General features: G+C 43.6%; 1 pseudogene across 1 annotated transcript in view; it reads right to left on the bottom strand.

Moving 5' to 3' along the window:
- Positions 1-3,361, bottom strand: part of LOC309564913 (selenoprotein M-like) — a 36,664-nt pseudogene extending 33,303 nt beyond the window's left edge. Inside the window, exons 1-2 of the transcript XR_014226140.1 lie at positions 3,161-3,361; positions 2,914-2,949 (exon numbers count right to left, since the gene is read on the bottom strand). The product of XR_014226140.1 is annotated as a selenoprotein M-like (transcript). The remainder of the gene's footprint in view (positions 1-2,913; positions 2,950-3,160) is intronic.
- Between the last annotated feature and the right edge of the window lie 18,591 nt (positions 3,362-21,952).

Genomic DNA, 21,952 nt, shown 5'->3' with positions numbered 1-21,952 from the left:
TCCCGCATTAGTCAACACAGATTGTCAGAAACCTGTTTCCTTGCTGTATTAAATTGTTTTTAATCGTGTTTGTTATTTAATCTCATAATTGTTGTCTTATCAAATTGATTTACATACTTAAATTAAACATAAATGTGCAATTGTTACTCTTTCACATAAAATAATTATTTAACAATGTAAGCTTTTATTCTCATGAATCATTATTTTTCTAGTGTTATTTTTCTCCCACCATAAGCAGCTCTTGTTCATCCTACCTCCAACTAATTTGGAATTAGAATCACTTAGGCTGGCAACACACTGTTAGGCTGCATTTGCATGGGCGTTTAGCCACGTTGCAAATCCCAGCCGCAGGAATCTACTGATTCCTGCTGCTGGGTCTGACAGCTGTGAGCGACAAGCTGCAGCCGCCGAACCACACAAAGTGCGTCCAGCTGCTGGGTTTGACAGCTGTGAGCGACTAGCTGCAGCCGCCGAACCACACAAAGTCACTTAGGCTGGCAACACACTGTTAGGCTGCATTTGCATGGGCGTTTAGCCACATTGCAAATCCCAGCAGCAGGAATCGACTGATTCCTGCTGCTGGGTTTGCCAGCTGTGAGCGACTAGCTGCAGCCGCCGAACCACACAAAGTGTGTCCAGCTGCTGGGTTTGACAGCTGTGAGCGACAAGCTGCAGCCGCCGAACCACACAAAGTCACTTAGGCTGGCAACACACTGTTAGGCTGCATTTGCATGGGTGTTTAGCCACGTTGCAAATCCCAGCAGCAGGAATCTACTGATTCCTGCTGCTGGGTTTTGACAGCTGTGAGCGACTAGCTGCAGCCGCCGAACCACACAAAGTGCGTCCAGCTGTGATCACCACAGGTAATCATTGGCTGTGAGATCAGCCACAAATTGTGGCGGCTGCCTGTCAAACTCAGCAGCAGAATCAGTAGATTCCTGCCAGTGCCACCTAAATTTGCACCGTGGCTAAACGTCTGTGTGATGGCAGTCTAACTAACCGATTCTTCCATTCATGCAAGCACGGTAGATGGAGGAATCCCCCTCACTGGGACACTGCTGCATTGGCTGATCAAGAAAATTTTTCCAAAATATCCCTGACAGAAGTCGATCAAACAGTAATTTTCTTTCAAGTGGGGATGGCCACACACTAAGCAAAATCTTACCAAGGCATGGCCAGCTTTAGACGCTTGGGATTGGTGTTGATTTACTAAAGCAAATAGGCTGTTCACTTGGCAAGGGAGATTGCACTTTGAAAGGGAATTTTCCTTTAGTTTAGTGAATGTAAAAAAAAAAAATTTATGTTGCTAAGAATATAGTAAATCAATGGGGTTGATTTACTATAACTGGAGAGTACGAAATCTGGTGCAACCAATCAGCTTACAGGTTTTTTTTTTTTTTTGTCGAACAATCTTAAGTTAAAAGCTGATTGGCTCTCATGCACAGTTGCACCAGATTTTGTACTCCCAGGTTTTAGTAAATAACCCCCGGTGATTTTGCTTTATGTGTTTGGCTGATGGAAGTCAGCAGCGCTTCACCTCGTTCTCTAAGCTAAGTGAGCATTCCCTTTACAATTGCAAATTCCCTTGCAAAGTGACCAGCCTATTTGCCTTTAGTAAAAACAACATTGCATTCAAGATATCAATCACGTGATAACTTTTATGAATTGACTTGGGGCCAGTTCACACCACAGAAACGCAGTCTGGATGCGTTCTGGTTGCTTTTCTGCATGTGCGTTTTTGGATGCATTCCAGTGGGTTTTTGGTGCGGATTTGATGCAGTCCAGTGCATTTTTCCACCCTCCTTTTTCTTAAACCTAAATGTGTGTTCCAGTGCGTTTTTGGTGCATTTAGGTGCGTTCTGGTGCGTTTTTAAGGTGTTTTACCGTGTTCCAGTACAGTCCAGTGCAGAATAAAATGCAGCAAGTTGTACTTTTTTTTCTGGAACTGGAACGCACTGGAACTGACTGCACTGGTGTAAACTATGCCATTGAAAACCATATTCCCTGCTATCCATACGTTTTTTATTTGATATTCCTGCGAGCTAAATAGGTCTAGCACTTTCCTATGGGTATTGCAGGGAGCACAGCACTCTCTCTAAAGTGTATATGATCAAAATAAATTAAAAAATGCCGCACAATATAAAGTGCTCCAAAAACATATATCTGTATATATGTGCAAAATATAATCATATTTTTAATTATATAATCATATTATAATTATATTTTGCACATATATATACACATATATGTTTTTGGAGCTTTTTATATTGCGCGGCATTATTTAATTTATTTTTATCCATGCGTTTTTGATGCAGAAAAAAATGCACTGGACTGCCTGAGGTGTGAACTGACCCTGAGATTTAAAAGTGCCACTAAAATGATTATAAAATGCATGCGGTGCAATAAACTGAGTAATACAATAAAAGCATTTAGCAAATTGAAAATATAACTTTAAAAAATTAGCAAATGCCTAGTAATGAAAATACTGCTGCCTTATGTTGATTGAATTGACTCCACTCCCATAATAGGTCCAGAGTCCCATAAACATCATTTTCTCCCAGGTCCATCTATTAGTCTTTTAAAAAGCACAGATCTATAATCTGATTTATGATTCCTTTTCATCACTGTTTGACTAGTCTAACTAGTTTTATGTACCCACCACATTGATAGCATGCATCATCATCATCATCATACTGCTACAACACAACAGAGCTCAGACAGCCCACATGTCCTCCAAGCGTAACAGCTGGAACATCCAAAATCCATTAGCATTAGCTTGGAGGCATCATCCAACCCTGGGTCATCGGTGTCATAAAATTCTCAGCAGCTAGACAACTAGCACTATTTCAGTTCAGTCTGATTTATTGCACAAATTTGATTCTGTTCAAAACCCACAATATGTTTCCATCTTACCTCTTTCAGCCTGTTGAGCTGTCATCCACCGCATGTCTGGAAAGGAAAGACAAATATGTTAGATCCACTCCCTGGATTATTTACTGACAATCAGAGAAATCACACACTCTCACTGACAGATGTTGCAGGGAGTGAATGGTTAAGCCATGCTAGCCTGTAGACAGCTTTCTCTGCAAGAGTTTGGAAGGCACAATGCCAGCCTGCAGGCCCCAGAGCCCCTCTCACAATATCATTTGACAGCACTCACCTCCACCTTTCCCCGTGCCATCTTTTCTAACTTTTCCCAGTCAATTTCATAGCCCAGCAAGGGCTGAAAGAGGCCGAAGAGCAGCAATGGCAGCCACATCTGTGGAGTCAGGTTTCTGCTTTGTTGGAGAGGAGAAGGCAGGCAGATGAGGAAGTTCAGCAGATTGTGTGTATATTTGTGTGTGTGCCACGTCACATAGACTACTGAATGAGGAGGGGACATAGAGAGGAGGAGATGCAATCCCCTACATCTCTTTCTATACCCCCCCCTGGGAAGGAACATATCATTAACACTGCGCATCCCCACAGGACTAGGTTTTCTGGAGTCGCAGATGTCAGCTGCAATAGCTACATGCACATTGCAGGAGCCTGCAGCCCACTACATAATATTACAACATAGCTCCCTAGTAGGGTTACCAACCTACCAGGTTGAAAATTACTGACACGGCACCCAAAATTTACTGGCACCTCCAAGTTTTTACTGAAAAGGATAAAGGTGTAGCGCTAAATCATAAGTGACATGGTTAAAATCCACATCCAGTGTGGTAATTCCAAAAGAATTTAACCTCTTGCCGACCGCCCACCATAGTATTACTGCGGCAGGGCGGCTCGGCTGCGCAAAATCACGTAGTACTACGTGATTTCATGCATGAGGTCTCGGCGTTTAGACACAGCGGGAAGGAGCCTGGCCTCCCGCGATCATCAGATAAACTGACAGAAGACCCACCTGCTTATGTAAACAAAGCAGGCGAGTCTTCTGTCAGACAGGCAGGGAGAGATCAGAAGTTTCAGCTAAGCTGAAACTTCGATCTCTCTGTGCCTGTCACAGAACTCTTCCCCCGCACAGTTAGTAAGCATATTTAGTTACACATTAACCCCTTTGATCACCCCCCAGTGTTAATCCCTTTCCTGCTAGTGTCATTTATACAGTAACAGTGCATAATATTTAGACACTGTCCCCAAAAAGTGTAAAAAATGGCAGCTAGGGGCCTGATATGTCCGCCGCAATGTCGCAGTCCCGCTAAAAAACGCTGATCGCCGCCATTACTAATAAAAACAAAAAAATAAAAAAAAAATTCCAAAAATCTATCTCGTAGTTTGTAAACGCTATAACTTTTGCGCAAACCAATTAAAATACGCTTTTAGGGATTTTTTTTACCAAAAATATGTAGTAGAATACAAATTGGCCTAAACTGATAAAAAAAAATTAGATTTTTTAAATTTTTTTTATTGGGAATGTTTTATAACAGAAAGTAAAAAATATGGCGTTTTTTTCAGAATTGTCGCTCTTCTTTTGTTTATAGCGCAAAATCTAAAAACCGCAGAGGGGATCAAATACCACCACAAGAAAGCTCTATTTGTGGGGAAAAAAGGACATCAATTGCATTTGGGTACAGCATCGCACGACCACGCAATTTTTTTGTTAAAGTAATGCAGTGCCGAATCGCAAAAAATGGCCTGGTCTTTAAGGGGGTAAAACCTTCCGGAGCTGAAGTGGTTAAATGACAGAATGTAACTTAAAAATGAATGCCATAATTAAAGTCCACATCCAGTATAGTAGTTCCAATAAGTTCCGCACGGCAGAGTGTGACTTGAAATGATAGTTAGAGACCATCACCGACACCCAACAACACTGCCTCTGCCTCTTACCATCCAGCTAGGACATTACAAAGGTCTGAACTAGCGGTGGATGAGTCTCCAAAGGGCCCTTGAACTGCCGGTGATCTCTCTCCTCCTCTGTCCAGCGGTCCTCCCCCAAGCTAATAGACCTCATGAAAGGCATTCAAAATGCTCCTCATAGTGTAGATATTTTCAGCCAATTTATTGAAAAAAGCATTAAAAACTCACTCACATTGTAGTAGTAAAAACCAGCATGCCTTTACACATGTTAGAACGGCGTTTCAAACCAGCAAGATGGCCGCCACGTCCCAGCATACATCAGCGTCACACGTCCCAAGCACCTCCCGGATTTTACTGGCATATGTGACAAAATGACAGTTTTAAGTGCAAATTTCAGTATTTCGGCTACAAACAAGTTTTTTTTAAATCAGGTAAAGGTTTTAATGTGTCAAATAAACATACAGCAAAAATCACAAGACATTAACATAGAAAAAGATGAGTAAAGGGTGTACAATTCAAGTGAAAGAATACAAGATATGCAATATACATCCCTATATATAGCTTGTAGTGCAGACATTTCCAAATGGTACTCAAAGCTAGTTGTTGACACAATCTAGGACCGTGATGGTGAACCTTGGCACCCCAGATGTTTTGGAACTACATTTCCCATGATGCTCATGCACTCTGCAGTGTAGTTGAGCATCATAGGTTCGACATCACTGATCTAGGATCATAAAGTGGCATTAAAGTATCCAATAAGATTGTATGACACATATAAACCAATTAAATAGTTGAAGGAGATAAAAACAAAAGTAGAAGGAGATAAAAATAAAATACAAACAAGTTTAATATGCAATTAGCAATGCTATTTAAGGTAGATATTAGGGCAAAAAACTTATTTCCTATTTTATTTTTTATAAGTAAGTAGCTCACAGGGACAGGATTCAGGAGGGCAAGAAGTTAGAATGGACAGGCACACACACATGAAATTGACTCTCACAGTGACACTGACAGCAGTGTGCAGCAGCACAGATGATGATGACACCTCACCGACACGACATGTCCCCCTAAATCACAGTGACGGTCTCTCTCCATGCCAGGTGGTCCCCTCAGTCCACTCCAGTCCAAACAGCACTGACAGTCCCGCTTCCAGCTTGCCTTGCTCCCGTCCCACAGACCAGCTGCTCCACTCAGCTCCCTTGCACTATGACATCACACGACGTGCTCAGGCACCATCCTTGCCAGACCTGCCCACCACCGGCACCACCCGAACGCACCGTAAGGCGATCAGATTGTTTCGGGCAGCCCCAGATTGAAACCGCACATGCGCAGTTCCAAGCCAAGTGTCACTGCTATATTTTTTACTGCCAGACATTTTCTGCACTGGCGTTCACTGGCAGGAGAAAAGTGCCTGTTTTTTACTGGCTGCCAGTAAAAATACTGACGGTTGGCAACCCTGCTCCCTACTGTCTCTCATTTGGAGGGACTGTCCCTCTTTTCAGACTAAATCCCTCTGTCCCTTGTCCCTCTTTTTTTGCACTAAACTTTTTATCCAAATTCTACATTACTGCATTTGTTAAGAGAAGTAAATAAAAGGCACGTGTGTGGTTTAGCCAATCATTTTCTGCATATTAGATATTTGTGGTCCATGTAACCAGTGCCACGGCAGGGAAGTGTTCTTTGCCTACATACTATGTGCTAAAAGGTGTCCCTCTTTATCATTTCAGAAAGTTGGGGGGGGGGGGGGATGTTAAAAGCTGTAATGGGTTTGTCATTTTCTTGGAGTATGGAGATAGTAGATTTATTAGTAATCATTTACTGTAAGTAGCCCAATTTGTGGGAAATGTCCTTGAACCAAATACCTAAAAAGTTTAGGAGAACAGGTATAAATATTTGCATTGCAAAACTAATGCTGACCATAAACTATGTGATTTCAAGAAATCTATTGATTTTATCATCTACACCAGGGGTCTCCAAACTTTTAAAACAAAGAGCCAGTTTACTGTCCTTCAAACTTTAGGAGGACCAGACTGTGGCCAGGGGGAGTATAAAAATGTCTTGCTGTGAATGGGAGTAGACAGTGTCCACTCTTTGGTATAAGGGGGAGGAATAGTTTCCTGTCAGTTAGGAGGAATAGTGCCCCATCATTAGTGTCAATGGGAGAAATAGTGCCCCATCTTTGGTGTCAGTGGGAGGAATAGTGCCCCATCTTTGGTGTCAGTTAGGAGGAATAGTGCCCCATCATTGGTGTCAGTGGGAGGAATAGTGCCCCATCTTTGGTGTCAGTTAGGAGGAATAGTGCCCCATCATTGGTGTCAATGGGAGGAATAGTGCCCCATTATTGGAGTCAGTTGGGAGGAATGGTGCCCCATCATTGGTGTCAATGGGAGGAATAGTGCCCCATTATTGGAGTCAGTTGGGAGGAATGGTGCCCCATCATTGTGGTTAATTCGGAGGAATAGTGCCCCATTATTGGTGTCAGTGAGAGGAATAGTGCCCCATCATTGATGTCAGTAACGGGAATAGTTCCCCATCATTGATGTCAGTAACAGGAATAGTGCCCTATCATTGGTGTCAGTGGGAGGAATAGTGTCCCAACATTGGTGTTAGTGGGAGGAATGGTGCCCTGTTGTTGGTGTCAGTGGCAGGAACTATGCCCCACTGTTGTTGACAGTGGGGCGAATAATGCCCCAAGGGCCTGATAAAACCACATTCTATCTCCGGGCCGCAGTTTGGAGACCACTGATCTACACTAACTGCCAGGCGGCATCTGCAGCTGTCTGAATACCCAAAATATGGCAGCAGCTGATCAGATGTAGCTGCTGTGCATCTGACAATTTTTTGCCTGGCTCCTTCAATTTTCAGATCAAAAAATGCCAGGCAGGAGGGTGTCCTCTGTTAACTCCTTTCCACCAATGTCACACATATATGTGGCCCCGCTGCGCTGCACAGCGCACTCTCAGCACAGAGACCGGGGTCTCAACGAGAGCCCTGGGCTCTGTACTAATGATCTGGACCTTGAACACCTGATCGCTGTGGTAGCCTCTGATTGGCTATCATGGTGATCGGTCACTGTAAAGCCTGCCCCTGTTTTTTTTCTCTCTGTGAATGAAGAGGATAAATACAATGTATCTTTCTCTCTCCTTGCAGAGAGGGAAAATATGTGCGAAAAAAAACAATAAATAAAGAATAAAAGATAAAATAAGAAATAAAGAATAAATACTTAGATCATAGTTTGATCTTGGTTAGTGCCAGGGTTAGTGTTTGGGTCAGGGTCAAAGGTCAAGGTCAGAAGTCAGGATCAGTATAATTTGGGCATTTTTTTTTTTAAGCCTCAGTGTCAGTGTGTTTTGGGTAGGATAAAAAAAAAAAAAAAAAAAAAAAGCAAAATGCCCACTATTGCTTCTGGCCTTTACTATGGGTACAAACAACAAATACCATACACATATGTGGTATTGATTCTATCTTTAGTAGCAGGAAAATGTATTTTGGGTTGTTCTTTGGTGGTAGGTTATGATAGTAAAAAGAAATATAAAGCTACATTTAAAAAAAAAAAAAAAGATTTTTTTATTACTATTTTGGGCTAGTTTTTCTATGATAATAAAATAAAAATCAGGAGATATCCACAACCATTTACTACCAAATGAAAGCCCAATTTGCCCTGAAACAAACTAGGTATAATCCACCTGGATGCACAAAGTAGTTGTGATGATATGTACGGTTTTACTAACACATTTTAAGGTTGCAAAATTGTGTTTAGGCATTAAGATGTTTTACCCTTAGGCGTGAAGGGGTTAAGTAGATTCACCCTCTCTATTTGTCCTGGTGACTATAATTACCAAAGCCTATGTATGGACTCCAATGTTGACTTTCTTGAGTATCAAGTGGATGAGGCTGACAGGAGCCCAGCTGGGAGACCTACATCTGCTGCATGATGACCACAGCCAGGAGGTTGAGCTAAACTCATTTGTTTGGTGAGACTGATCATAAATTATATCTGAAGTTTAGTAAAGATTGAAGTGAAGAGGGAATAGAAGAAGGCTTTTTTTTTCAGCCAGAACGTCCCACCAGCTCCGGCTCTCGTCCTTCGCTCCCCGCTCATTACTGTCACTTGTCAATACAGAAGCATTTCTCTGTTTACAAGGGCAGCTTTCCTCTTGGCTGCTCCCCCAGATCCCTCCCTTCCCTACACTTATGGTGGGGACAAGGGAGAAGTGGATGCTGGTGAAGTTTTAAGATGGTGGGGCGCAAGACCCCGCCCTTCCATTTTGACCCCTCCCATTTCTTAGAAGCCCCACCCCTTATAGACTCCACCCATTTTGTCCCCTGTATTTTGCTTGCGTGAACAAATTCTCCCAATATATCACATATTAAGGGCACCATCAGTACTAGTACATCCCATAATAGGGAGCAGGGGCCCTATTATGGGATATACTGTGAGAGACACCCTATTATGGGATACACTGACTGAGAGTGGCACAAACCCCACAGTACAGACCCCCCCCCCCCAGCACAAATCCCTCAAGTACAAACCCCACAGTACAGGCCCCCTAGCACAAACCCCACAGTACATGCCCCCTTCATTGTAGTGACCAGTATACATGCCCCCTTCAATGTAGTGACCAGCATAAATGCCCTCTTCAATATATTGACCAACATACATGCCCCATTCAATGCAGTGACCAGCATACATGCCCCATTCAATGCAGTAACCAGTATACATGCCCCCTTCAATGCACAGTGACCAGCATACATGCCCCCTTCAATGCACAGTGACCAGTATACATGCCCCCTTCAATGCACAGTGACCAGTATACATGCCCCCTTCAATGCACAGTGACCAGTATACATGCCCCCTTCAATGCACAGTGACCAGTATACATGCCCCGTTCAATGCACAGTGACCAGTATATATGCCCCCTTCAATGCACAGTGACCAGTATATATGCCCCCTTCAATGCACAGTGACCAGTATATATGCCCCCTTCAATGCAGCAGTGACCAGTATATATGCCCACTTCAATGCAGCAGTGACCCGTATATATGCCCACTTCAATGCAGCAGTGACCAGTATATATGCCCACTTCAATGCAGCAGAGCCCAGTATATATGCCCCCTTCAATGCAGCAGAGACCAGTATATATGCCCACTTCAATGCAGCAGAGACCAGTATATATGCCCACTTCAATGCAGCAGTGACCAGTATATATGCCCCCTTCAATGCAGCAGAGACCAGTATATATGCCCCCTTCAATGCAGCAGAGAGCAGTATATATGCCCACTTCAATGCAGCAGTGACCAGTATATATGCCCCCTTCAATGCAGCAGAGACCAGTATATATGCACCCTTCAATGCAGCAGAGACCAGTATATATGCCCACTTCAATGCAGCAGTGACCAGTATATATGCCCCCTTCAATGCAGCAGAGACCAGTATATATGCACCCTTCAATGCAGCAGAGACCAGTATATATGCACCCTTCAATGCAGCAGAGACCAGTATATGCCCACTTCAATGCAGCAGAGACCAGTATATATGCCCCCTTCAATGCAGCAGTGACCAGTGTATATGCCCACTTCAATGCAGCAGTGACCAGTATATATGCCCCCTTCAATGCAGCAGAGACCAGTATATATGCCCCCTTCAATGCAGCAGAGAGCAGTATATATGCCCACTTCAATGCAGCAGTGACCAGTATATATGCCCCCTTCAATGCAGCAGAGACCAGTATATATGCACCCTTCAATGCAGCAGAGACCAGTATATATGCCCACTTCAATGCAGCAGTGACCAGTATATATGCCCCCTTCAATGCAGCAGAGACCAGTATATATGCACCCTTCAATGCAGCAGAGACCAGTATATATGCACCCTTCAATGCAGCAGAGACCAGTATATGCCCACTTCAATGCAGCAGAGACCAGTTTATATGCCCCCTTCAATGCAGCAGTGACCAGTGTATATGCCCACTTCAATGCAGCAGAGACCAGTGTATATGCCCACTTCAATGCAGCAGTGACCAGTGTATATGCCCACTTCAATGCAGCAGTGACCAGTGTATATGCCCACTTCAATGCAGCAGTGACCAGTGTATATGCCCCCTTCAATGCAGCAGAGACCAGGATATCTGCCCACTTCAATGCAGCAGTGACCAGTATATATGCCCCCTTCAATGCAGCAGAGATCAGTATATATGCCCACTTCAATGCAGCAGTGACCAGTATATATGCCCCCTTCAATGCAGCAGAGACCAGTATATATGCCCACTTCAATGTAGCAGAGACCAGTATATATGCCCCCTTCAATGACCCTGCACGTAGTATGTAGCAAACCCTTAAACTGTGCACTCTGTATGTAGCACGCTCCTAAACCTGCACTCTGTGCATAACACACCCCTGAAGCATTTTTTACATAGCGTACCTCTAAACCCTGCACTCTGTACATAGGGCACTCCTGAACCCTGCACTCTGTACATAGTGCAATTTTTAACCCTGCACTGTATACACAACGCACCCCTAAGCTCTGCATTCTGTATGTAGCACACCTCTGAACTCTGCACTCTGTACCCAGGGCACCCCTGAACTCTGCATTCTGTATGTAGTACACCCCTAAGCCCTGCACTCTGTACACAGCGCACTCCTGAACTATACACTCTGTGCATTGCGTACCCCTGAACTCTGCATGTAGCACACTGTCAAGGTCTTACCTTGGCCTCCCGTGGGCAGCCATCTTGGACACGTGCAGACTGCTGCCTCTTATAAACTCTGATTGCATCATCTCTTGCCTGCTGCTTAGGCGTCACACAGTAATAATGCTGCACATCTGACTATATCTATCACCTGATGGGTTGCAGTCCTTGCCCTTGCATTTCAAGGTGCATCTCTGCTAGCAGTCTTCTGTTCTCCTTATTCCTCCATGTATGACCTGGCTTGGCTGACGACTCTCCTGACTCTCTACCCCGCATTGGCAGACGACCCTGCATCGGCAGACTATCCATTTCTAGACTCGACCTAGGCTTGAATGACTACTCGCTTCTAGACTTGACCCCGGCTTGTTCCTGCTCTTACCTCCTCACTCTTGCTGTGGGTTTCTTGTTGTTTGCTCCAATAAACTGCTTTATTTTACCTTCATCCCCGTGTGGTCTGGTTTCCTGGCACCCTGGCACACACCCTCTAAACTCTGCACTCTGTATGTAGCACTCCCCGGAACTCTGGACTCTGTGCAAAACCCCTGCACTCTGCATTTTTCACAGTGAATCCGGAAAGTATTCACAGCGCTTCACTTTTTCCACAATTTATTATGTTACAGCTTTATTCCAAAATGGATTCAATTCATTATTTTATTCAAACTTCTACAAGCAATACCCCATAACGACAATGTGAAAAAAGATTGTTTGAAATGTTTGCAAATTTATTAAAAATAAATGACCAAAAAATCCCATGTACATAAGTGTTCACAGCCTTTGCCCACCTTTGGTACCAATTACAGCCTTAAGTCTTTTTGAGTATGAAGCTACAAGCATGGCACACCAATTTTTGGGCGGTTTCTCCCATTCTTCTTTGCAGGACCTCTCAAGGTCCATCAGGTTGGATGGGGAGCGTCGGTGCACAGCCATTTTCAGATCTTTCCAGAGATGTTCAATCGGGTTCAAGTCTGGGCTCTGGCTGGGTAACTCAAGGACATTCACAGAGTTGCCCCGTAGCCACTCCTTTGTTATCTTGGCTGTGTGCTTAGGGTCGTTGTCCTGTTAGAAGATGAACCTTTGCCCCAGTCTGAGGTCCAGAGTGCTCTGGAGCAGGTTTTCGTCAAGGATGTCTCTGCACATTGCTGCATTCATCTTTCCCTCAGTCCTGACTAGTCTCCCAGTTCCTGCCACTGAAAACATCACCACAGCACGATGCTTCCACCGCCATTCACTGTAGGGATGGTATTGGCCAGGTGATGAACGGTGCCTGGTTTCCTCCAAATATGACGCTTGCCATTCAGGCCAAAAAGTTCAATCTTTGTTTCTTTAGACAAGAAAATTTTGTTTGTTATGGTCTAAGAGTCCTTCAGGTGCCTTTAGGAAAACTCAAGGTGGGCTGTCACGTGCCTTTTACTGAGGAGTGGCTTCTGTTTGGCCACTCTACCATACAGGCCTGATTGGTGGAGTGATGAAGAGATGGTTGTTCTTCTGAAATCTGAAAGGTTCTCCTCTCTCCACAGAGAAACACTGGAGCTCTGTCAGAGTGACCATTGGGTTATTGGTCATCTCCCTGATTAAGCCCCTTTTCTCCCAAACACCTAATTTGGACAGGTGGCTCACTATAGCATGTCCTTGCATACATTTTTCTGTACCCTTCTCCAGATCTGTGCCTCCATACAAACCTGTCTCTGATGTCTACAGACAATTCCTTGGACTTCATGGCTTGGTTTTAGAAATGAAAAGCCCTGTTAACTGTGGGACCTTATATAGACAGGTGTGTGCCTTTCCAAATCATGTCAAATCAACTGAGTTTACCACAAGGGGACTCCAATCAAGTTGTAGAAACATCTCAAAGATGATCAGTGGAATCAGGATGCACCTGAGCTCCATTTTGAGTGTCATGCCAATACTTATGTAAATGTGAGTTTTTCATTTTTTATTTTTAATAAATTTACAACAATTTCAAACAAACTTCTTTTACGCTGTCATTATGGGGTATGGTTTGTATCTGTGCATAACTCACCTCTGAACTCTGCATTCCGTACATAGCTTAACCCTGAACTCTGTGCGTGGCACACCTCCAAACCCTGCACTCTGTACACAGTATACCCCTGAACCCTATATTCTGTGTTCAACACACCCTTTACCCTGCACTCTATGCAAAGTGCACCCCTGAACTCTTCACTCTGTACTTAGCACACTCTTGAACCCTGCACACTATACAAAGAGCACCCCTAAACTTTGCATTCTGTACATAGTGCACTCCTCAACCCTGCACTCTTTACATAGTGCACCCCTGAAACCTGCACTGTGTACATAGCACATCCCTAAACCCTGCACTCTGTACATGGCGCACTTCTCAACCATGCACCTCTGAGCTCTGCACCCTGCATGTAGCACACCTCTGAACTCAAACAGCATATCCCTCAACCCTGCATTCTGTAGATAGTACACCCTTGAACCCTGCACTCTGTACACAGTGCACTCCTGAACCCTGTATTCTGTACGTAGAACACCACTGACCTCTGCACTTCGTACATAGCACACCCCCAAACCCTTCACTCTCTACACAGTGCATTCCTGAACTCTGCACTTTGTGCGTAGCACACCCCTGAACACTGCACTGTGTAGGGTTAGTTTTTTAAAAACTGGAAAGTGTAAAATCTGGTGCACCTGTGCATTGTAGCCAATCAGCTTCTAGCTTCAGCTTGTTCTATTAAGCTGTGACAAAAATCCTGGAAGTTGATTGGTTTCTTTGCAGAGCTGCACCACATTTTGCGCTCTCCAATTTTAGTTAATCAACCTCTGTATGTAGCAAACCCCTGAACTATGCATTTTGTACAAAGGGTACCCCTAAACCCTGCACTCTGTACGTAGCGCACCCTTAAAACCTGCACTTTGTACATAGCCCACCCCTAAACCCTGCACTCTGTACATAACGCACTTCTGAACCTTGCACTCTGTACATAACGCACTCCTGAACCTTGCACTCTGTACATAACGCACTTCTGAACTTTACACTCTGTACTTAGTGCACTCGTAAACTCAGTACTCTGTATAGAGCACACCCCTTAACTCTGCACTCTGTATAAAGCACATCCCTGAACTCTGCACATAATGCTCTCCTGGTATTTATTGCCCATTTAAAGTGACAGGAAACAGAGAAGGGTTAATTGCCATATTTACTTCACATAAATCATACTGTATATCTCATGGCACTGTATTTCATTATTTTTTAAAAAAAATTTTTAAATGCTCGAAGTACTTTATTCCTGCAGCGCTGTTGTGTGGTCACATGATCCTTCCTTGTTCTTTGGCATCTGCAGGGAATGATCCTTGGGAGGGGCTTCTATTACTCTGCTGATGTATGTTCTCTACAGTGTGAACTTGTGTCTGCCCAGCCCTGATTGGTATTGTATAAAATTTCATAAGAAGCGCTTGATAGAAGGGAAAATCCACCACCTTCAGTGCGTCTGATAGCACACACCACCAACATGTGATCTCTCAATCTCCTTACCAGAATGAAGATGAAAAAAGCATGTAAGAAGTGTCGGCAGAGGATCAACCCAACAATATCTCAGTCCCCAATAGCAGCTTTAAACCAATCAACAGGGATGGTGTAATCCAATATAACTCTCCAGCCAGTAACTCAGATGTAAACCAAGTGGGATAAAGGAGATCTCATAGTGCAGTATGTTCAAAAACTTTTAAATTGTATATGCAAACATACTTACAAAAGATGATAAAATCCAAGCATTAAAACATTTCAGAAGTCCCGGGTCATTCAGCATGTGCGTGCGTGTCAATGTTTTTTTTTTTTTATCAAGGGGATGGGGCTAAGGGTAAGATGATGGTGATGGTTTATTGCCCTTTTTTCTTTTTTTTCTAGGGCTGCATTATACTGGCCATTAGCTCTTATAGATGCTGATAGTAGACTGGGAGGAGTACACAGATGCACCACACAGTGTGTGTATATATATATATATATATATATATATATATATTTATACATATATATATATATATATATATATATATATATATATATATATATATATATACAGTATCTCACAAGAGTGAGTACACCCCTCACATTTTTGTAAATATATTATTATATCTTTTCATGTGACAACACTGAAGAAATGACACTTTGCTACAATGTAAAGTAGTGAGTGTACAGCTTGTATAACAGTGTAAATTTGCTGTCCTCTCAAAATAACTCAACACACAGCTATTAATGAAAATATATAATAAAACATTTACAAACATGTGAGGGGTGTACTCACTTTTGTGAGATACTGAATATATATATATTTGTAAATGTTTTCATATATCTTTTCATGTGACAACACTGAAGAAATGACACTTTTTTACAATGTAAAGTAGTGAGTGTTTATAAAGCTTATATAACAGTGTACATTTGCTGTCCACTCAAAATAACTCAACACACAGCCATTGCCATAATGTCTAAACCGCTGGCAAAAAAAGTGAGTACAACCCTAAGTGACAATATCCAAATTGGGCTGAAAGTGTCAATATTTTGTGGGGCCACAATTATTTTCCAGCACTGCCTTAACCCTCTTGGGCATGGAGTTCACCAGAGCTTTACACGTTTCCACTGGAGTCCTCTTCCACTCCTCCATGACAAGATCACAGAGCTGGTGGATGTTAGAGACCTTGCGCTTCTCCACCTTCCGTTTAAGGATGCCCCACAGATGCTCAATAGGGCTTTCACTAAGCTCTGGGGAGAATTCCCTTGCAAATGTGGGAAAAGGGGGGCTTCTATCCCCCCCACTTTTCCTATGGGATGGTGGAGGGGGGGGGGGGGGTAGTAGGCCCTAGTCACTGATTTTAATTAGCTAGGAGATGGAGAAATCCTTTAGTGTCTCTGTGACTTGAGGTGCTGAACTTTTGACCCCTTTAGCCCAGGCAGCCCCTCTTCCCGCTCTTTATTCCCGCTTTTTGTGTCACTAGGGAGTTTTTAGCCAGGTTTCTGGGCAGATGTTTTCTTACCTCAAGTTTGTTAACAAATAGGAACATTACTGGTCCGTCTTCCTGCCCCCTAAGCCCGCGCTGACCAGCTCCAGGGGGCTATATATTCAGCCCTTACGTCTGGGGAATTCAATCTTTCCTGTGACCTTCTTATCCTGCTTTTCCCCTCCCTCCCTCCCCTTGTTTGTCGTGGCCTATGATTATTACGTGGTAAGGTCACCTCTATGTTTGAGGGGGACGATGTATTATTGGTTTGAATATATGGGTAAATTAATTTTTTAAAACAGAAAATATAAAATGTGTTGTTTGGTATTACGGCCCGAGTTATGGTGACTGGGCTGTCTTTGTTATTTAATTCTTTGTATTATGCTCTTTTGTTATTAAACCAGTAAGGCTGCATTCACACTTGAGCGAAGCGTTTTTTACCGCGATTTTAACCGCGATTTTTACCGCGATTTTACCGCTATTTTTTCAAGCGTTTTTCATTGACATCTATCAAAAACGCTGGTAATCAGCCCAAAAAGAAGCTCATGTACTTTTTTCAGCTACAGGCGTTTTGCAAAACGCTCAGATGTGAACAGGGGCCATTTAAATGAATGGGGTTTTACTTGTTGGGCGTTTTGGAAGCGTTTCTTTTGAGCGTTTTTGGAGCTGAAAACGCCCAGGTGTGAATGGAGCCTAATAAACGGCCGCAGCCTTATTTTTTGCCAAAAGCTTTTTTCTGTTGTGCCTGACTTGTAAAGTTTACTAATTTTCTTGTTTTTAATAGTATTAAGATAAGTAAATATTATGTTTATAGCATCCTTCCTGCCATCCCATAGAACAGTCTATTTATCTTCAGCCAGGATTGCGCAGCTTTAAAACCTAGCCCCAGTTGCTATTGCTGTCTGTGACCACACTGGGGAGACTTAGGCTCGGTTCACACTATTGCGATGCGGGAAGGCTGCGAATTCGCAGCCTGTTCCCGCATCGCACACGCACCCCCGGCAGTTCACACTGCCATATGCGATCCGCTGGGGGTGTCAATGTAATCTTAACGACACCCCCAGTTTGATCGCATATCGCAGTGCGATCGTGCAGTTCGCACAGGATCGGATCGCACAAGTGTGAACCGCTGTGCGATCCGATCCTGATGCGGCAGCAAAAATGCCTCCTGTGCGTCTTTGCTGCGGGTGCGGTGCGAATTTAGCCATACAAACTGTATGGCTAAACTCGCACCGCACAGCTGATCGCATGTCATGTCGGAGCAGTGCGCTCCGACATGACATGCGAACCCGGCACACGCAGAAGTGTGAACCGGCTCTTAAAGTGGTTGTAAAGGCTGAAGGTAGAAGACCAGCAGCTAGCAGATACATCATGGATGAAAGATGCCGATGCCTGAGCCTCCCTCCATCCTCGGGTCAGTGAGCTCACCATCTACTGTCTGTGACTAAAGTAAAGGCAGACACTCAGGGGTAGGGGCGGGAGGAGGAGGAGTAGATTAAGCCTTGTCTCCTCTGCCTGTCTGTGTGTGGGGTAGGGGACGGAACTGTGCTGGCTCTGGGTAGTGTGAAAGAGAATGTCACAGACACTCGGCTTAGACAACTGCAGTTAGCCCTTCAGACAGTTGGCAACCCTGGTTTTGATTTCCCCTGCTTCCTGGTCCCCTGTCTCTCCCCTGCCATGCTGCCTGCTTCCCTCCTCTCCTGGCTGTTACAGGGGATGTTTCAGGGTAGATAATTGAATGAACACAGTGGGTGATCTGTACCAATGACTTCTGTGTTCATTCCTAACTCAAGCATAATAAACTGTGTCAACTGGGCTTCAGTTTATGAATGAACAGGACAGGAGGCTGCTCAGCAAGGAGCACTTCCCATTCGTTCACTGTCCAGTGCAGCTAAAGCTGCAGAGAAAAGGAACTGGGGAAGCTCTGTCCTCAGTCATTTTATCTCTGTTTAGACCCTTGATATTTCAAGGCTCCTAAAAAAAATAGTAAAAAAAAATAATAATAATATTGTAAAGAATAATAATAAAAAAAAAAAACTGTACAAAATAATAATACAATGATAAAAATAAAAACTATTGACACTGTCCATTGCCCTAATGACACCAGTCTTTGCTCTACTGACACCGTCCACTGCTGTACTGATATACACACGTGTGTGTTTGTGCTCTGGGGTGCACACCCTAATGAAATATGTTGCATACACTGATAGTTTTTTTTTTCTCCAGCTGGCACAACTGAAGTGGATGGAAACATCCCACTCCCCTCATCACCCCTCCCCCTGCCAAGATCAGAATACATTGATCAGCGGCTGCAGATGCTGTTTCAGAAAGAATTTCCTGCATGTTCCTTTAACAGAAGTCCATCAAACAATCAACTTCTGATGAGCGGGGACAGCCACACAGTCATTAAAATTTGACAGGCTCCTGCTGAACTGGTCAAATTGTAATCAGTGTATTGCCGATTTAACTGTCAGACAAACTATCACAGCACTAATAATTGAAAAATGATCTGCTAATGAAGGGTATTACGGACTGGTAAACAGGTATTCAAAGGGATAAAACACAAGGAAATGTGAATGTATTGCAGAGATTTATTGGATCGGATACAGTAAAAATGAGAAGACAACCACAGCTCAGGTGAGCAATCCCAGTGCTGTGGGTGCTGACCCCGGCTCGCTACCGCTGCAACAGTAAAAATTAAGGAGAAATCGGCCGCACACCACCAGCTGCTAGGAAGATGAATCCTTTATTAACATACATCAAAGATACACAGGATACAGAGATAGACGCGTTTCACACTTTCAAAGTGCTTGTTCTCTACAATAGGAGTGTCTGGCAGTCCAAAACTTACTGCACACCCAAACGGGATACCACCCATAATTGATTGGCTGTCAGGTGACTCCAGCTACAAACATACATATTAAAAGCATTTAAATAACTTTAATCAAAAAGTAACACAAACAACAACATATACAGTATAAAAATACAATGTATATATGTTAAATATACACACAAGGGATACTCCCATAGTAATAAAAAGAAGAGATATAAAAATATGTATCAGATGCAGTAGGTAGGATTGTTGAAAGGGTTTGGGTTTTAGAATGGAGTGAATGTATTGTGGGCAGGGCTTAGACCCCCTAGTGGGGACAAGTGGAACTGCACTCAGTAATTCCTGAACTTCAGATTGGGAGCTGCGGTCATGTGACACAACATTAGGGCAGGTCTCCCAGACTGTCACTGTCACTGTTAACTCCTTGCTCTCTGTGCTGACTGTCTGACTCCATTACACTGATGACACTTAAGCACTTCTTTGCATAGAGGACACCACTCCCAGGTTTTCAGCATTTTGAAGCTGGTATCGCTGAGCCTATACCAGGCTCCCCCAATCTAGAAATGCAGGTCATCTCTCTCCCACTGACCCCTTCCATGGCTGATATGGAATGCAGTAAACGCTCGCTCGCTCTCTCTCTCTCTCTCCAACCTTCCTGCTTTCTTTCTTCTCCTGTGACCCTTCTACGACTCTCTCTTCAGTGACTCCAGGCTGAATCTCTAGGCACTCTGTACAGCGGGTCCTGTCCAAAAGAGAGGTTAACTAGCTAGGAGTGGAGGGGCCAAGCACTCAACCCCCTCCACTATCAGAGGAACCATCACCCCTTCTAGTCACCATCCCATGGCTGATTAGCGGCCTTGCATGTGACACAAACACTGTAGTTCTTAGCAACAACACATTTACTTTCAAAGGACAATACTCTGTGTGTTAGACCCAAGTATTGCATCTTCCTCTAGCTCAGTCTCCTGGTTGTGTCTCAAGCCCTGTTCTTTTGATATGCTGTGCATGCACCCCTTCAAGAGACTTCAAGCCACTCCAAACAAGTAAACAAACAAGATCCTTTACTGGGGTAGTTGCTGATAACAGTACAGTTCTCAAAAGCAGTTCAACACAGATCCCTTGCAGAGCTCTTCCAACATCCACAGAGTGTGCATACCCTATACAGAAGGCAAGTTCAGAAAAAAACACTTTTTAAGGCAAAAGTCCATTAAGGGCCCTTTCACACGGGCGCTCAGTATGTCCGCAAATCATCCTATTTTTTTGCGGATGATTTACGGACATAATGCATGTCAATGGCATTGCGGATGTCAGCGGAATACCATCTGCTGACATCCGATTTTCTTCCTTTCAGTTCTGTTCCGTTTTTTGGAATGGAACAGAACCCTATTTTTCCTCCGTTCAAAAAACGGAAAGGAAGCAAAATCGGATGTCAGCGGTGTCACCCGCTGACATCCGCAATGCCCATAGACTTACATTATGTCCGTATATCATCCGCAAACGGATGGGATGATATGCGGACATACGGAGAGGATGACACAAGTGTCACCCGCTCCGTGAAAAAAAAAAAAAAAAGTGCCGGAGCGGATCGCAATGCGGTCTGCTCCATGTGAAAGAGCCTTAAGGCAATAATTCACAGGAGGCAATAAAAGTCCCTTAGAGTTCATAATTGGCAGTAATCCATAAAGGCAGTAAATCCATTATTAGCAGCTACAAGTCCATAGGTCCTCAGGCTCCAGACCCTCTCCAGGAACCCCAAAGGTGGCGATCTGTCCAGGAAAGTGTCCAACTACATTTTGACAGAATTTCTCCAGGAAGATCTTTAGGGGCTTGGAGGCAGCCCCTTTTATTTTGGTTGACCTGTACGGGGCAGTAATCTGGCTACAGACGGAGGGGAAAAATGTTAACCTTTACAGCCTGGTTACCTCTAATGGGACATACACACTATACTATTGTCTTTAGATTTTTTCCCTTAGACTTACCAAAATCATATAATATGAGGTCAAATCTAAACTCTTTCAATTTGAATGCAATCAGGCAGGCTCCTGCACTACATAGTTGAAGGGAAATCTAAGGGAAATCTAACAACCAAAGTTGTATAGTGTGTATCCAGCTTTATGGGCCATACACACTAAGATTTTCTGAAGACTTTTTCCTTTAGATTTACCAAAACCATATAATATGAGGTCAAACCTAAACACTTTCAATTTGTATGCAATCTGGCAGGCCCTTGCACTACATAGAAAAGGTAAATCTGAAGGAAATCTACCACAAAAGTTGGATAGTGTGTATCCAGCTTTATGCCCCATACACACGTGCAGATTATCTGCAGACTTTTGTCTGCAGACTTACCTTTTCTATGTAGTGCAAGGGCCTGCCGGATTGCATACAAATTGAAAGTGTTTAGGTTTGACCTCATATTATATGGTTTTGGTAAGTCTGCAGACAAAAGTCTGCAGATAATCTGCACGTGTGTATGGGGCATTACTCTCAGGTCAACCCGAGGATACAGGGAAGCATACAAACATTGCAACATTTGGCACCTGGCTGACTCAACTAACATGAAGAAACAAGCACAGCCAGAGGAAATAAGTGCTAAAGCTGGATACACACTATACCATTTTCTTATGACTTTTTCCTTTAGATTTACCAAAACACCATATAATATGAGGTCAAACCT

The sequence above is a fragment of the Pelophylax lessonae genome (genome assembly GCF_965119305.1).
Source record: "Pelophylax lessonae genome assembly, chromosome: 1".
Lineage (NCBI taxonomy): Eukaryota > Metazoa > Chordata > Amphibia > Anura > Ranidae > Pelophylax > Pelophylax lessonae.
Note: the sequence above shows the minus strand (reverse complement) of the source record. Positions and strands in the feature narration are given on the sequence as shown.